At 44.7% G+C, this 15,768-nt stretch overlaps 1 long non-coding RNA gene across 1 annotated transcript in view; it reads left to right on the top strand.

The window, feature by feature from the left end:
• The window catches only part of LOC143299078 (uncharacterized), a 131,760-nt gene extending 116,238 nt beyond the window's left edge, over positions 1–15,522 (top strand). Inside the window, exon 3 of the long non-coding RNA XR_013057472.1 lies at positions 15,432–15,522. This is a non-coding gene — a long non-coding RNA (uncharacterized LOC143299078). The remainder of the gene's footprint in view (positions 1–15,431) is intronic.
• The last annotated feature ends 246 nt before the right edge of the window (positions 15,523–15,768 follow it).

Below are 15,768 nucleotides of genomic sequence, written 5' to 3'. Positions count from 1 at the left end.
TTCCTGGCAAAATTCTGTAGAAAAATCCACTTCTATAGGAAAAACAAATAAAACTGCACGCAGGAAAACATTTAAAAAATAGGTGGCGCTGTAGTGTGGCGACGCGCTCTCCCTGGGGAGAGCAGCCCGAATTTCACACAGAGAAATCTGTTGTGATAAAAAGAAATACAAATACAAATACACATACACACACACACTTCAGGTGGTCTACATCTTGGACGTCAGTGGAAGGAGGAGGGGTGGAGTGGGGGAGGACGGAAAGGAGGTTGGGGGGTGACGTCGCCAAAGCTGCCATGGCCTTTTTAGTTTTTGCAAGATGACTTGGGCGACAGACGACTGAAAGAGACAGACCGACCCCAGCTGGAAAGACACGGATGGCGCAGGGTCAGCATGCATATGTGTGTGGTGGGGGTGTTGGTGGGTGGGTGTTGGTGTTCTTGTGTGCGCGCGCTTATGTGTGTGTGTGTTTGTGTACGAGTGTATGTGTGTGTGTGAGAGAGAGAGAGAGACTTTGTGCGCTTGCGTATGTACGGATACGTTGTCAGTGTCTGTGTGTACGTGTTGCGGGTGGGGGTGGTGGTGGTGGGAGGGGAGCTGGAGGGGAGGGGGCGGACAGAGGGGGGGTGGGGGGGGGAGAAAGGGTTTCCCTAGGACCAACGTGCTGCCTGCTGGGTGGTAACTCAATAAAATGCTGACATTTATTTCAGGTCTTGTCAATGAAAAGAAAAGCTGGCAAACAGGGCCCTGTGCTTTATCGGCACAGACCCACTGAAGAAGAAGGGAAGGGGGGTACAAGGGGAGGTGGGTGGGGGGTGAGGGTTGGGGGTAGAAGAAGGAGGAGGAGGAGAGACAGGTTGGGTGGTGGGGGTGGGAGGGGAAGAAGGGTGGGTTTGGGAAAGAATGGGTGAAGGAACGTTCTGTTTATTTCACCGGTTTAATCAGTTAATGAGCAGGAGTAAGCAATCAGTTTTCATTCACATTCGTTTTCTTTCACTCCCACTTGACAAGAGGGAAAAAAACAAAAAAAACTCAAGAGGGGTGGAGGGAAATTCGGAGAAAAAATGGTTGGAGAGAGAGAGTGTTTGTAGAGTGTGGAGGTGAGGGAGAGAGAGAAATCGCGCGAGAGAGATGTGGCAAGAGATAGTGTAAACGATAAAGTGGGTGGGTAGGGAAGAGAAAAAGAGAAAGACAGGCAGATATAGAGTTAGAGAAGTAGTACAGAGAGGGTAGAGAGAAAGAGAGAGAGAGAGGGGGGGAGCAGGGGGTAGACAGACAGAAAGACAGAGACCGAGGTAGAGAGAGAGCGAGAGGGGGAGGGGGAGAGTTTAGTTAGGGAATGGGAAGAATGCAGAATGGGACTGACGGAGGAGAGGTACCAGAGGCAGTCCGCTGAACAGAAGAGAACTTCTTCTTCTTCTTCTTCGTTCGTGGGCTGCAACTCCCACGTTCACTCGTATGCACACGAATGGGCTTTTACGTGTATGACCGTTTTTACCCCGCCATATTGGCAGCCATGCTCCGCTTTCGGGGGTGTGCATGCTGGGTATGTTCTTGTTTCCATAACCCACCGAATACTGACATGGGTTACAGGATCTTTAACGTGCATGTTTGATGTTCTGCTTGCTTATTACTGACACAAGAAGGGGGTTCAGGCACTAGCAGGTCTGCACATATGTTGACCTGGGAGATGGTAAAAATCTCCACCCTTTACCCACCAGGCGCCGTCACCGTGATTCGAACTTGGGACCCTCAGATTGAAAGTCCAACGCTTTAACCACTCGGCTATTGCACCCGTCAGCAGAAGAGAACAGAACAGAAACCTGCCTCCTGGACAACACCACCACACAAGGACACACAGTACAGCTATGTAGGGGTTTGGTGCGGTGGAGAAGAAGAAGAAGACAAAAGACACCTGAGCAGTAAACATGGGACCTTACAGCAATGTTTGTCACACGGCGCATTCCAGCGACACAGGTAAACAGGGACATAAACAAGCGCTGACTTCGTTCCTGAGTCACGATTCGCCCCCTCACGCCCTCCCCCCCCCCCACACACACACACCCCATTCCCCGGAGCCCCTCCCCTCCTCTCCCCTCCTTCCACCTCTCTAACCCCCTTCCAATCTCGCTTTCTCTGATCAAAGACTAACGATTTTCTGGCAGTCTCTCTTCTTAAGGTCAATTTGCTCGCTGACAGGTGTTCTGGTGATTTCCATTATTACACCTGCAGACATGCACGTGCACGCATATATATATATATATATATATATATATATATATATATATATATATATTAGAGAGAGAGAGAGAGATGGATAATCCTGCATATGTGCGCAGTAGGTGTTCTATAATCGTTATTGTTCTTCTAATTCTCATCCTCCTTCTCCTTCTTCTGGTTATCATCATCGTCACCATCATCATCATCATCATCATCATCATCATTTTTGTTAATAGTATTAATGTTGTTGAACGAAAGGAAGAAAACAAAACACACAAAAAAAAAAGAAACAAAAAAGAAAAGAAAACAGAAGAAAAAAACAACAACAACCAACAACACATGCACTGGACCCGCTAGCACTCAAGACTCATCATGTTTTCCAAGTTCACAACACCACACAAACCCTTTACGGACACACTAATGTTCCTGTACTTGTTCACATGCAGGAGGTACACAGCCTTCAACCCCCCTCCCCCTGTCCCCTTCCTCCCCCCCCCCCCACTCCCCCAAAGATCAAGCACTTCCGGGTGCACCGCGGTCCATGAACGATTAATCAAAACTGTTCTCTGGTCCCCATGAAAGAACCTGCCTTGGGGTGGGAAGTTACGGCTTTTGTGTGTGCGGAGGGAGGGGGGGTAAGGGGTTGTGGGGGTGAGGGGGTGCGCGCGTGCGTGCGTTTGAGTGTGTGTGTGTGTGTGTGTGTGTGTGTGTGTGTGTGTGTGCATGTTTGTGTGTGTTTTCGCCACTCCGAGACAGCCACTTACAGGTGCGTATATGGATAACTCACTTTGCAAAACTTGTGAGAACCGGGATTTTATTCATTTTTTAAATTTTTTTTATTTTATTTTTTGTTGTTGCCACTCCGCACGCCAATCCCCACCCCCATGGGTTATTGTTTTTTTTTTTTTTTTGGGGGGAGGGGTTGTTTTGCAAGAGATTGTTAATGATCGCTGGCCTGTGTTCCATGTCAGTGTGCTGGGTTGGACAAGAAATGGAGATACCATGTTCATCATCATGTTGGAGTGCATGTGACTGACAACAAGAGTGTTTCGTTGCCTTTTTCTTCTTTTTTTTTTTCCCCCAAACAGAGAATAAAATGAACTCCTGTTTGATAGGAAAATAAACCAGGGTTTCCAAAAGGTAGAGAGAGAGAGAGAGAGAGAGAGAGACAGGGAATGGGGGAGGGGGGATCAGTCTGAATGACAGCGACTTGCTTTCTCTCCCCTGAGGAGACCCAGCCCGATTTTCAGAGAGAGGGGAGGGGGAGGGGGAGAGAGACAGGCAGAGAGGCAGGCAGGCACAGAGAGAGAGAGAGAGAGAGAGAGCAGTAAAGAAATAATTCGTGACAAGTCACCAAGAGCGCGAAAGATAATAAGTAAATCAGTGAAGACCCACGACAGACTGAAGGAACACACACAACACACACACACACACACACACACACACACACACAGAGAGAGAGAGAGAGAGAGAGAGAGAGAGAAAACCTCTCTGTCAATATTTCTCAAAACTCACCAGTGTCAGCGCATTGAAAAAAAATGAAAATCGAAATGCATAAAGACTATTCAGCGATTAAATGTTGAACCAAATCACACCCTGTCAACACTGGGTTTTAAAAAAAAACCCCGTACAGGCCTTGGTTTTAAATAACTATTAGCACTGAGAGAGAGACAGAGAGAGAGGTAGGGTGGTGTGGAACGAACGGCAGGGCTGTGGTGTTGACATAGACTCTGGCATGTCTGACACCATTAATTTGTGGGGGAATCGGCCAGACTGTCTGAGTTCAGTACCACCACCACCCCGCCTCGCCATCGCCAACCCACCTCCCCCAGAACACCTCCTTACCCCGACTCTCTTCATACTGAGCCCCACGCCCCTCACCCCCAAACCTCCCCCACCCCCACCCCCCTTGCCCGAATCTACACGGACATTCTCATCCTTTTGTCAATCTGTTTGTGTGTGTGTGTGTGTGTGTGTGTGTGTGTTTGTCGCGGCTCGTGGCATTCATTTGTGCGTGTATTCGTGTGTTCGTCTCCCTTCCCCTCTTCCTTTCCCCTCTCCTCTCTCCCTTCCCCTCCTCTCCTTTTCCCTCTCCCGTTCTCCCTCCTCTCTCCCCCTTTGCTCTATCGTTCTCTTGTGTGCTCAGTTCTGTTCCGACCTGAAGCACGTGAATCTGCTGTGATGTGTGTCTGACATGTCCTTAGTCCTTCTCGCTCTGAACTCTTGAGATGAGTTCGGAGTTAACATCGTTTTGAAGGAAAGGTTTAGCTTTGCCATTGGTGCCGAGCTTTGGAAGGAGAAGGGTCGCCGTTCCAGCAAGCGAGCTGTTGGGTGCCCTCTTGGACAGTCGTGGGGTTCGATTCTTGTGTGACCCCCTTCTGCCTCTGAGTGGGTCTGTGTTCTGTGTTCTCTCCTGGGCCAGTGGTGTGCCTGATTCCTGGTGACAGGTGAGGGGGGAAGTTGTATAGTTAGTTTGTCCTCGTGGTGTTAGTGTCGTAACTTGTGACATTTGTTTGTATTTTTGGGATTGTTTTAACGGAAATCTTTTAAATCCAGTATTCTTTTATTTCTAGATATTTTGGGGGGGGAATTGATAAGGTTGTTAAGTGTGTTATTTTGACATGTATTCGGCTCGATTCATTGTTTCAAATATGCCTTCTTTACAATGAAAACTGTGTCTAAATTTCCCAAAACATTTTTGTGTCGTGTTGGAAATGTAGTACAATGATTATTTTGTTACTGCAGTTCGAAACTAGCATTATGAATAACGACAAATTGTCATTTAGGGTAAATGTGTCTTGCGTATTACTGCAGGTTTAACTCCTTAATTATGAGAGAAACAATGGGCGGTTCCTGTACTTTTTGGCATTGGTAGTTTTTTTGTGTGGAAGCGACTGCATCAATATCCACTTACTTGCCTACTTGGCGTAATGTGTATTGCTTAAGGAAAGGGAGGGGGAGGGGTACTCTTTCATAACGTGTTAGAGCATAATCTACAGAGACTTGGGAGTCTTGTTACAGATTTTGTTCCTGTGACTTATTCCTGTGGGTTCCCCCTGACTGCCACCCCGACGGGACTCCATGATTCGCCTTTTCAGTGGTCACCATTCCACTTCATCCCTGTCCGTTCCAGACTCCCTCACTCCCACTCCTTTCCCAGGCCCCCATATTTTCCAACGTCCTCACCCACAGTCCCTCATCCCATTCCACCCGCTCCGATTCTGCAGGCATGTGACTAAAGCCAGTTCAGCGACACTGGTCTTCAATGGACGATCTTGATTTAGGTTCAAGTGAACTGACATTTTTATTCGCGTTGATCTGTGCTGCCGTTACTAGGGCTTACTGTGTCGGTCATGCTACTATGGTGTAACTAAAGGAGAGTGTTGCTGTAGTTAAGTGCTTAAATTTGTGTGTCTGGACCAGGATATTCCAAGTGAACAATAGTAAAGAACTGAGCTGAATTGTCTGTGTTTTGTGTTGTCGGGGTGTTAGTCTGGGAAGGTGCGGGGGGGTTATGGGCAACCCCTTATGGGTTGTGACTGTGTGTGTCTGTTCTTTATCATATTCTTTGTGCAGGACTTTTTTTCTCTTTAAAAAAAAAATTCTTTCTTTCTCCCCTTTTCATTAAATATATATGTGCTGTTGTAACTGATGTAGATTAGCAAGGACAGGTTGGAAGAATGGATAAAACCCAAAATCTTAATCCTTGAATAAAAAAAAAGTTTTGAGTTCTGAGTTCTCTGTATGCTTCTTATATATGGACAATGGACACGTATAGGATTTGTCACGTATGTCTGTCCTTTTCCCCCCCATCATCATCTGCGCTGTTTTGGTGTCATGCATTAGCCCCAAGCCACCCATCCACAGGAAAGAAAAGAATGACTGCAGGATTCTTCAAAGACAAAAAACTAAAGTTTATAAAAACCTTTTGGGTGGTAGTTGAATCTTTGTTTTGACACGTTTCGGACCATAATTCCGTTGTCAAGTGATGAGAAGAGGACAGTGAATAGGAAAGCCTATGTGAGGAAAGGGTGATGACATCTCACTTTCTGTTTTGATGGGCCATGCACACTAAACACTTGCTGATCACCATTCAGTGCCATACGTACTCTCTCTCTCACACACACACACACACACACACACACACACACAAAAAAAATTACATACACCTAAATATTGCTTCTAAAGAGAGGGATAGGAGGTAAAGAAAGAATAAGGACAGAGAGATCAAGGCATACACGGGTTCGTCTGCTGCGGTCCCCCCCCCCACCCCCCCCCCCCCCCACCCCCACAAGGTGCTATCGGGATTTTAGGCCGCCAGGAGGCCACACACCAGAGGGGACCTTCCACTGCTGCTGAGTCTCTTCGGCATACTGTGCGGAAGCGTCTGTTCTGTCCCAGCATAACTTTGTCTGTCTTTGACTTTCTCATCAACCATGACTGTCTGCCCACCTCATCATCCATGACTGTCTGTCTGTGTGTCTCTCTCTCATCAACCATGACTGTTTGTGTCTGTCTGTCCATCTCATCAACCATGACTGTTTCTGTGTCCATCTCATCAACCATGACTGTTTCTGTGTCTGTCCACATCAACCATGACCGTTTGCCTGTCTTTGTCTCTCTCTCTCTCTCATCAACCATGACTGTCTTTGTCTCTCTCTCTCTCATCAACCATGACTGTGTCTGTCCACCTCATCAACCATGACTGTGTCTGTCTGTCCACCTCATCAACCATGACTGTTTGTCTGTCTGTCCACCTCAACCATGACTGTCTGTCTGTCTGTCCACCTCATCAACCATGACTGTTTGTCTGTCTGTCCACCTCATCAACCATGACTGTTTGTCTGTCCACCTCATCAACCATGACTGTCTGTCTGTCTGTCCACCTCATCAACCATGACTGTCTGTCTGTCCACCTCATCAACCATGACTATATGTCTGTGTCTGTCCACCTCATCAACCATGACTGTCTGTGTCTGTCCACCTCATCAATCATGACTGTTTCTGTCTGTCCACCTCATCAACCATGACTGTCTGTTCACCTCATCAACCATGACAGTCTGTGTCTGTCCACCTCATCAACCATGACTGTGTCTGTCCACCTCATCAACCATGACTGTCTGTCTGTCCACCTCATCAACCATGACTGTTTGTCTGTCCACCTCATCAATCATGACTGTTTGTCTGTCCACCTCATCAACCATGACTATTTGTCTGTGTCTGTCTGTCCACCTCATCAACCATGACTGTTTGTCTGCCTGTGTCTGTCCACCTCATCAACCATGACTATTTGTCTGTCTGTCTGTCCAGCTCATCAACCATGACTGTTTGTCTGTGTCTGTCTGTCCATCTCATCAACCATGACTGTTTGTCAATCTCTCTCATCAACTATGGTACGATCCGTGCTTATTTCGCTGCCGATTCAGCGCAAATAGAGAGAGAGAGGGGGGGGGAGGATGAAAACGACGACTCAAATGAATCAGTAGCATATCGCAAGACTGTGTAATGAATTTATCAAACTGTGAAAGGAAAAAAAACCTGTCCATGTTATCTCATACCACACATTGTCAATATGAAAAAAGAGCTGATTTAATTCCACCTTTTTATGTTATATAATACCAACAACAACAACAACAAAAACAAACCTGTGATATGTTCTCTCAAACCACACATTGTCAATGTAGAAAGAGCTGAATTAAACCCACTCTTCCATGTTAAACAACAACAAACAAACGAAAACAAAAAAAAACAAAACAAAAAAAAACCACCTGAATTTGTTTTCGCAAATCACACTTTGACAACGTGAAAATTGAGCTGAATCAAACCCATCTTTTTATGCTGACAATGAGCTGGGGGGTGGGCCGGGAGGGGGTAGGGGTGAGTAGGTGTGTGTGTGGGCGGGGGGAGGTGGGAAGGTTAGGTTAGGGTAATATTGACTTAGCCGTCAAACGTGCTTGACAACAGTGTGCGAAGTGGAATGAATGTTCAGAGAAAAAGAAAATTTGCAAAAAAAAAAGTGACTTTTTTTTTAACTCCTTAACTGCTGAACCGTCGTGGAATGAAATCAGTCTGACATTGAATTTGGTGCGTACTTTCTGCTGTTTGTTTTGCGTCCAAGTGGCGGTGTAACTGACTGAAGGAAGGTAACGCAGTCCTAAGTGGAGGAAGTCGAAATGGAGGAATGTTGACTTTGCATCCTGACCTGTAAGCTCAGTTTCATGTGAGTTGGAGAGTGAGTGGGGTGATGGCCAAGAGGTAACGCGTCCGCCAAGAAAGTGCGAGAATCTGAGCGCGCTGGTTCGAATCACGGCTCAGCCGCCGATATTTTCTCCCCCTCCACTAGACCTTGAGTGGTGGTCTGGATGCTAGTCATTCGGATGAGACGATAAACCGAGATCCCGTGTGCAGCATGCACTTAGCGCACGTAAAAGAACCCACGACAACAAAAGGGTTGTTCTTGGCAAAATTCTGGAGAAAAATCCACAAATAAAACTGCACGCATGAAAAAATACAACAACAAAAAAAATGGGTGGCGCTGTAGTGTAGCGACGCGCTCTACCTTGGGAGAGCAGCCCGAATTTCACACAGAGAAATCTGTTGTGATAAAAAGAAATACAAATACAAGTACACTTCGCTTAAAGAACATACACGTTAGCAGCAGTGAAGAGGTTAATGCAAACATGGGGGTGGGGGGATGTGCCTGTTGACTTGAGCCACTGAGCGGGGAATGCCTTCTTCACTGAGGATTCGTTCCACCAGCATCAACACCACCACAGGAAGAAGAGTATGGGCGTTTGTGGGACTGTTTTCGTACGCCGAACTTAACTTTGAGGTCACACACACGCACACACACACACACACACACACACACACACACACGTACGCACACACACACACAGATGGTTCAGCAGCTGCTTGCTTCTCTCTGTTAATGTCTCTCTCTTTCTCTCTCCCTCTCTCTCACTCCCCCCTCTCCCTCTCTCTCACTCCCCCCTCTCTCCCTCTCTCTCCGTCTCCCCCTCCTCTCTCTCCCCCCTCTCTCTCTCCCTCCCTCCCCTTCTCTCCACCCCCCCTCTCTCGCCCCCCCCTCGCCCCCCTTTCTCTCTCTCCCCCTCCCTCTCTCTCACTCAGCGCCATACACAGGGGCAGGTTCAGGACCTTGCGATACCTATAATAATGATAATGTATTTTGTTTTCGTCGGTCAAGGATCAACAAGTTTCAGTAGCTCAAGGAGGCGTCACTGCGTTCGGACAAAACCATATACGCTACACCACATCTGCCAAGCAGATGCCTGACCAGCAGCGTAACCCAACGCGCTTAGTCAGGCCTTGAAAAAAACAACAAAAAAACAACAAAAAACGGGGGAATAAATAATAGATAAGCTTACATAAATAATTAAATAAATAAATTATAATATAGAAAAAGGTAGTAGTAATAATAATAATAATAATAATAATAAAATGATAATAATAAAAAAATAAATAAGACAACAATGGTGATAAATAAGCAAATAAATGTAAAACATGAAGACACATTCACACATACACCCACACATGCATAACAGATATGCACCAAACATGCAGTTTCACAGCTATGAAAGCACAGTCAAATACATATAAACGTACATGAGCTCCAAACACACACCACACACATTACCTGGCACCAACAAGTAAAGAAATATACAAACCGTATTAATGTTCTTAAACTAACGAAGCTCAAAAATTCAATATCACACGCTGACCATATCTAACAGTTTCTTTGCAAACCAACGGGGTGAATCTGGTGCTTGATCAAAGAATGAAAGCTAAATTATATGATTTCGCAGAGATGATCTATCCAGTGGCCTGTCCACTCTCTCTCCATCCCCATCTCCGAATCCGTCGAATGACCAAACGAATGAATCATTTTCCTTTTTTTTTTTTTATCTGAACGTAATGAATATTTGTTTCTTCTGATATGGGCATGTTTGCTTTATTTTAATCCAGTCTCCTCGAAAACAAACGGAAAAAAAAACGAAAAGAAGGAAAACGAGAAGGGGAAAGAGACAGACAGACAGGAAAAAAAGACAGACAGAGAAAACGAGAGAAGAAAGCAGCACACGCATAACATGCAGTGGCATCACCTCGCAAAACTTGGAATATGAGAGATCTCATCAATACAACTTTTTTTTCTCTCTTTCTTTCAGTTAATTAGAGCGTGTGTGGAAACACTGCCATGAAGGCTCACTCGCATAATGATATGGATGAGCAATCGGGCTAGTTTCGCTGTGTGTGTGCGTGCGGGGGGGGGGGGGGGGATGGGAGGGGTGGCAGAGGGGGATTGGGGGTGGCACACACGTTCAGAGACAAAAGGTCAGCCAGCATATCCCCCCCTCCCCCTACCTCAATCCTACACAAGGCCTAAAAACTTGGGTTGTTATATGCAGATGTTATCCCCAACTTACTCGCTTCGAGGTTCGGACAATGTTGACGTTTTATCCTCATGTATTTTATTTCATCTCATTTTATTTTGTGGCCATCCATCTCTCCCTCCCTCTGTCTCACACTAAATTGTAGATATAAATTATATGTGTGTGTGTGTGTGTGTGTGTGCCAGTCATTTACTTTTCAAGCTACTGACACTTTGTCCCGGTGTTGTGAAAGTTGAAAAGTGCGAGGGGACACAGCGAGTGCATGCTGGTTGTCAGTGACCTTTACTATCCGTTCATTCACGCCTCCGAGGTCATTCCGTGTGTGTGTGTGTGTGTGTGTGTGTGTGTGTCCAATCAACAGATGGTAGTCCAGAAATACCTAAAAGTAACAAACCACTCGACCCCGACGTCGACGACAGATGAAGGCAGGTGCACAGAATCGCACACACACACAAAAAAACCCTAACACCTCCCCCACTCCTCCCCCATCTCCCCCCAAAAGCAACTAACAACCCCAACCCGCATCAATATATAATATACCATCATCAACATGTCGCCATCACATTTTGCATGACTGTATTTCACTGCCCCCCCCCCCCCTCTTCCTCCAACCCCACCCCCCGCCCCACCCCCTACCCCCAAACCCCACCGCCTTCTTCGCATTGAGTGGTTTGCACTTTTAGGTATATCGAGCCTACCATCTGTTGATTGGAGACACACACACACACACACACACACACACACACACATACCACACACACATACACGCGCACACACAGAGGTCAGTTTGACTCAGCTCATCAGTTTTTCAAATTGACTCCGTATGATTTTAGATAACATTGACAGTTCTTTGGGGGTATTTTTTTTTCAACATAAAAAGGTGGGTTTGATATGAAAAAAAAAATAATAAAGAGAAAGCATGTATGCTTTCTTTATTACCATCAGAAGAAAAACAAAATTCATTATCTTCAGAAGAAAAACAACCAATCATTCAGTCAGTCATCCATGTGAGGGTGTGTACACATGCGTATGCGCACAATCATCCATGTTTCATCATCCATGTTTGTTTTTTTGTTGTTGTTTTTTCCATTCTTTTACTTCTTTGCTCTTCGTGGTTTTTTTGTTTTTTTTAATGATTTTGTTTGTTAGGTTCTATCGATTTCTTTTTTTTTCCTTTCGAGGGTGGGACGAGATAAAAACAAGCAATTGATTGCTTATCCTGTTACGATCAAAAAGAAATTTATTCGAGTACCAATACAAATTTTCTGTGTGTGTGTGTGTGTGTGTGTGTGTGGTGTGTGTGTGTGTCTGTGTAGTTTAATGTACCAACTAACATTCGAGCTTTTTTCGGTTTCAGTTCACCAATTCAGAATAGCAATGCACTTACAGCACCCAGTACACTTGATCAACGTTAGTAACATTCAAAACTGTTAGTTTAACCTGAAAAAAAAAAGAGAAAAAAGACGAGAGGAAAAAAACCGTTCGACGGACTCTGGAGAGAATGAAGGGAAGGGGGGTATGGTCTTTGTGGGAGGGGTTTGGAAGTGGAGGGCAATGGAAAAAAATACAGTGTGATGAGGACATGTTGACGGTGACACACACACACACACACACACACACACACACACACACACACACATATATATATATATATATATATATATATATATATGGGTTTGGGGGTTTTAGGTGGGGATTTTTTTTCCATGCAGTTCGGTGCACGTGCCTTCATGTGTCAACGACCTTGGATGGGATCGAGTGGTTTGTACTTTTGAGAATTTTTGGCGTGCCACCTGTTGACTGGCCACACACACACACACACACACACACACACACACACACACACATATATATATATATATATATATATATATATATATATATCACACAAATACATACACAAACACACACACACACACACATATCACACACTGTTACGCAAGAGAGTGGAAGACAGACGCTAAAGGGAGGAAACGAACATTCACATGTGAGTTCAGTCTCATTCTCCCACACTCTTCCGTAAACAAGACACAAGGTATTGCCCCTGAGCCTATATAATTTAACACACACACACAAAAAAAAAGATTTACAATTTGTTCTGCTAAACAAGCAACTAGAAGACCGACATACGTACACACACACAAACGCAGGCATCCGATTCTGAGTCTGAGGAATGTCGACTTCTGTTCTTCAATGTTTTGTGGGTCCACGAACTAACAGTCAACATACATATCACCTCTTGTGCTGCACACACAAATTACGTAGTTCTTCGGACGTGTCTTAGTCTTCAAGACATGTCTCTAGGCTGCACCAGCCTCACCAGACCACAGCCAGGTCTGTCCCGCTCCAGTCTCCCCGGACTGGGCCGCTACCGCGTCTCCTCGGACGGTGGGTTGATCCCGTCTCCCCAGACTGGGCCGCTACCGCGTCTCCTCGGACGGTGGGTTGATCCCGTCTCCTCGGACTGGGCTGTCTCTACGTCTGCCCAGGAACTCTGGAACGGTTTATAAGACCCGTAAGATATATACTCTATATAATTTCCACATTCCCCTTTCACCTAATTCATCCTTTCCCATTCATACCCCTACTTACATTAGTTCAAATAATTATCTCAGATTATCCAATTGGACCTGGGTTTTGGTTGTGTGGTTGTGTTCCAGGTGTGCTGCTTATAGGTGCTGCTTTAGGTGTAGGGTGTACTTTTTACTGTGTGCTGTATTGTAAAGTAAACACTCTATAAAAACCACTCCATGTGGCCCTGCTATTGATGTGAGGAGAGAGTGAGTGAGTGCAAGTGAGTGAGTGCATGATTAGTTGATCCTATATCCCCCTGTCTGCTCCTCTCTCTTCTATTAGAATCGAACCACACACTCTCACTAAACCAGCTTTTTACAATATATATATATATAAATATATATATATATATATATATATATGTGTGTGTGTGTGTGTGTGTGTGTGTGTGTGTAAATCGGCAGCGTTGTTTCACCCTTTTCATCTGTTGTAAAAAAAAAAATAAAATAAAAAGTTCTGATTTTTCCCATGTCGTTCCACTTTCTGCCTCCTCCCCCGAAATTAGTTTGTCACTCAGCCAGTCAGTCAGGTACTTAGCTGAAAAGTCAGCTGGTGAATCAGTCAGTTTGCTTATTAGGTTTGTTGTAATGTGCGGAAATGACTCAAACCGCTTTCACATCCAACTTTCACACGCATGTGTAATTCACAGCAGCTGTGGTGGTCGCTGTGTGTGTGTGTGTGTGTGTCAGACATTTAGTTTGCAAGCTACTGACTTTTCCTTTTGTGAAAGTTTTTTTTTTTTTAATTAAAAAATTAAAAAATGCGAGAGGACACAGCGAGTGCATGCTGGTTGTCAATGACCTTTTCCCGTGCGTTCGTTCCTCCCAGCCAGGTTGTTGCACCAGCTGCTGGTGCATGTCCCTCCCTCCCCCCCACAGCTGAAAGAACTCGTTGGCCACCGCTTCTGCCTGTCGACACGCTACTGTTGTCATCTGCAACCTGACAGCTCTGTTGACAGGCCGTGGCTTATATGGTTCCCTTGTCTCTGTCTCTGTCTCGTTTCTCCCTGTCTGTCTCGGTGTCCATCTGTCTCTCCTCTCGTCTCAGTCTCTGTGTCGATCTCTCTGTCTCTTTCCATGTTGCTCTCCACACACCCCTCTCTGTTACTGCTCCGTTTCTGTAGGGTTCTTTTGTGTGTGTGTGTGTGTGTGTGCCTCTGCATCAGTCTATCTCTGTGTGTCTGTCTGTCTGACTCTCACCAGTATGCATACTCACAAACACGCACTCTCACCCACCCCCTCTCACAAGCACACAAAATATGCTTGTGAGCGCTCCCAGCCACCCCGTCCCCCACCGCCACCGCCACCTTTACTACCACACATCATTATCACCATGGGCAGTGTTACAATGATAATGATAATATGGATAAATACATAGCACTTTTAAAAATACATAATTTTTATACATGCATGATTTACCTGTTGTTTTACATTGCACCGTGCAGCTGATCATGTTTTATGTTGAAAGGCGTTTATATATATATATATATATATATATATATATATATATATATATATATATATATATATATATATTATATATACAAAATATATCTCTCTCTATATATATATAGTGTGTGTGTGTGTTTGTGTACGTGCGTGCGTGCGTGCGTTCAATTAAGTACGCACTTGTGAAAACAAAGTGAGTCTATGTTTTAACCCGGTGTTCGGTTGACTCTGTGTGTGTGTGTGTGTCTGTGGGTCCGTGGTAAACTTTAACATTGACATTTTCTCTGCAAATACCTTGTCAGCTGACACCAAATTAGGCATAAAAATAGGAAAAATTCAGTTCTTTCCAGTCATCTTGTCTAAAACAATATTGCTCCTCTGGGATGGGCACAAAAAAATAAAAAAAATGAAGCCTAATTATATGCAAACTGTATTTACTGTTATATTTATATTTTTTGTATTATCTAAACTTGGCACTTTGATCTGATATTCTGACCCAACAACAAGAGCAGTCATTATTATCATTTTTTGTTCAAACAGGAACTTCTTTTGCTAAGCATGGAAGTTTTATTGATTTTGCAAACGTTTTGGTGCAGATAGTAAAAAAGGGAAATTACTCTGTAATTAATGCTAGGGGAGTTAATTTGCTTTAAACTGATCTTTTTCATCTTAAACATTACATTTTGAAATTATACTCAATACATAAAAAGCTTGGATTTTTTTTTAAAGTGTATCACAAGTGAGTCTTGAAGGCCTTGCCTCTCTTGTTTTTTTTTTACAGCCCGGACCTGGAAGCTCGTCAGAACCATCCAATAGAGATGCGGACGACAGGCTGACTGAAGGCTATGAAGAAAAAAAAACAAAAAAAAAAAAAAAAAACACAAGACAAAACCACACACACACAGAGTGTGAGGTGGGGACAGTCTTTAGTTGCTTATCTTGCCTTGTCTTCTCTCGCCTTTTCTTGTCTTGTGATGGAGTGTGTTGTTTCGCCTTGTCTTTTCCGGCCTTTTTTCTCGTATTGTAGTGCATTGCAGTGTGATTGTGTGTGTGTGTGTGTGTGTGTGTGTGTGTGTGTGTGTGTGTGTGCGCACCATTTCAGTGTGTGTGTGTGTGTG

The sequence above is a fragment of the Babylonia areolata genome, chromosome 24, assembly GCF_041734735.1.
Source record: "Babylonia areolata isolate BAREFJ2019XMU chromosome 24, ASM4173473v1, whole genome shotgun sequence".
NCBI classification, from domain to species: Eukaryota; Metazoa; Mollusca; class Gastropoda; order Neogastropoda; family Buccinidae; genus Babylonia; species Babylonia areolata.
Note: the sequence above shows the minus strand (reverse complement) of the source record. Positions and strands in the feature narration are given on the sequence as shown.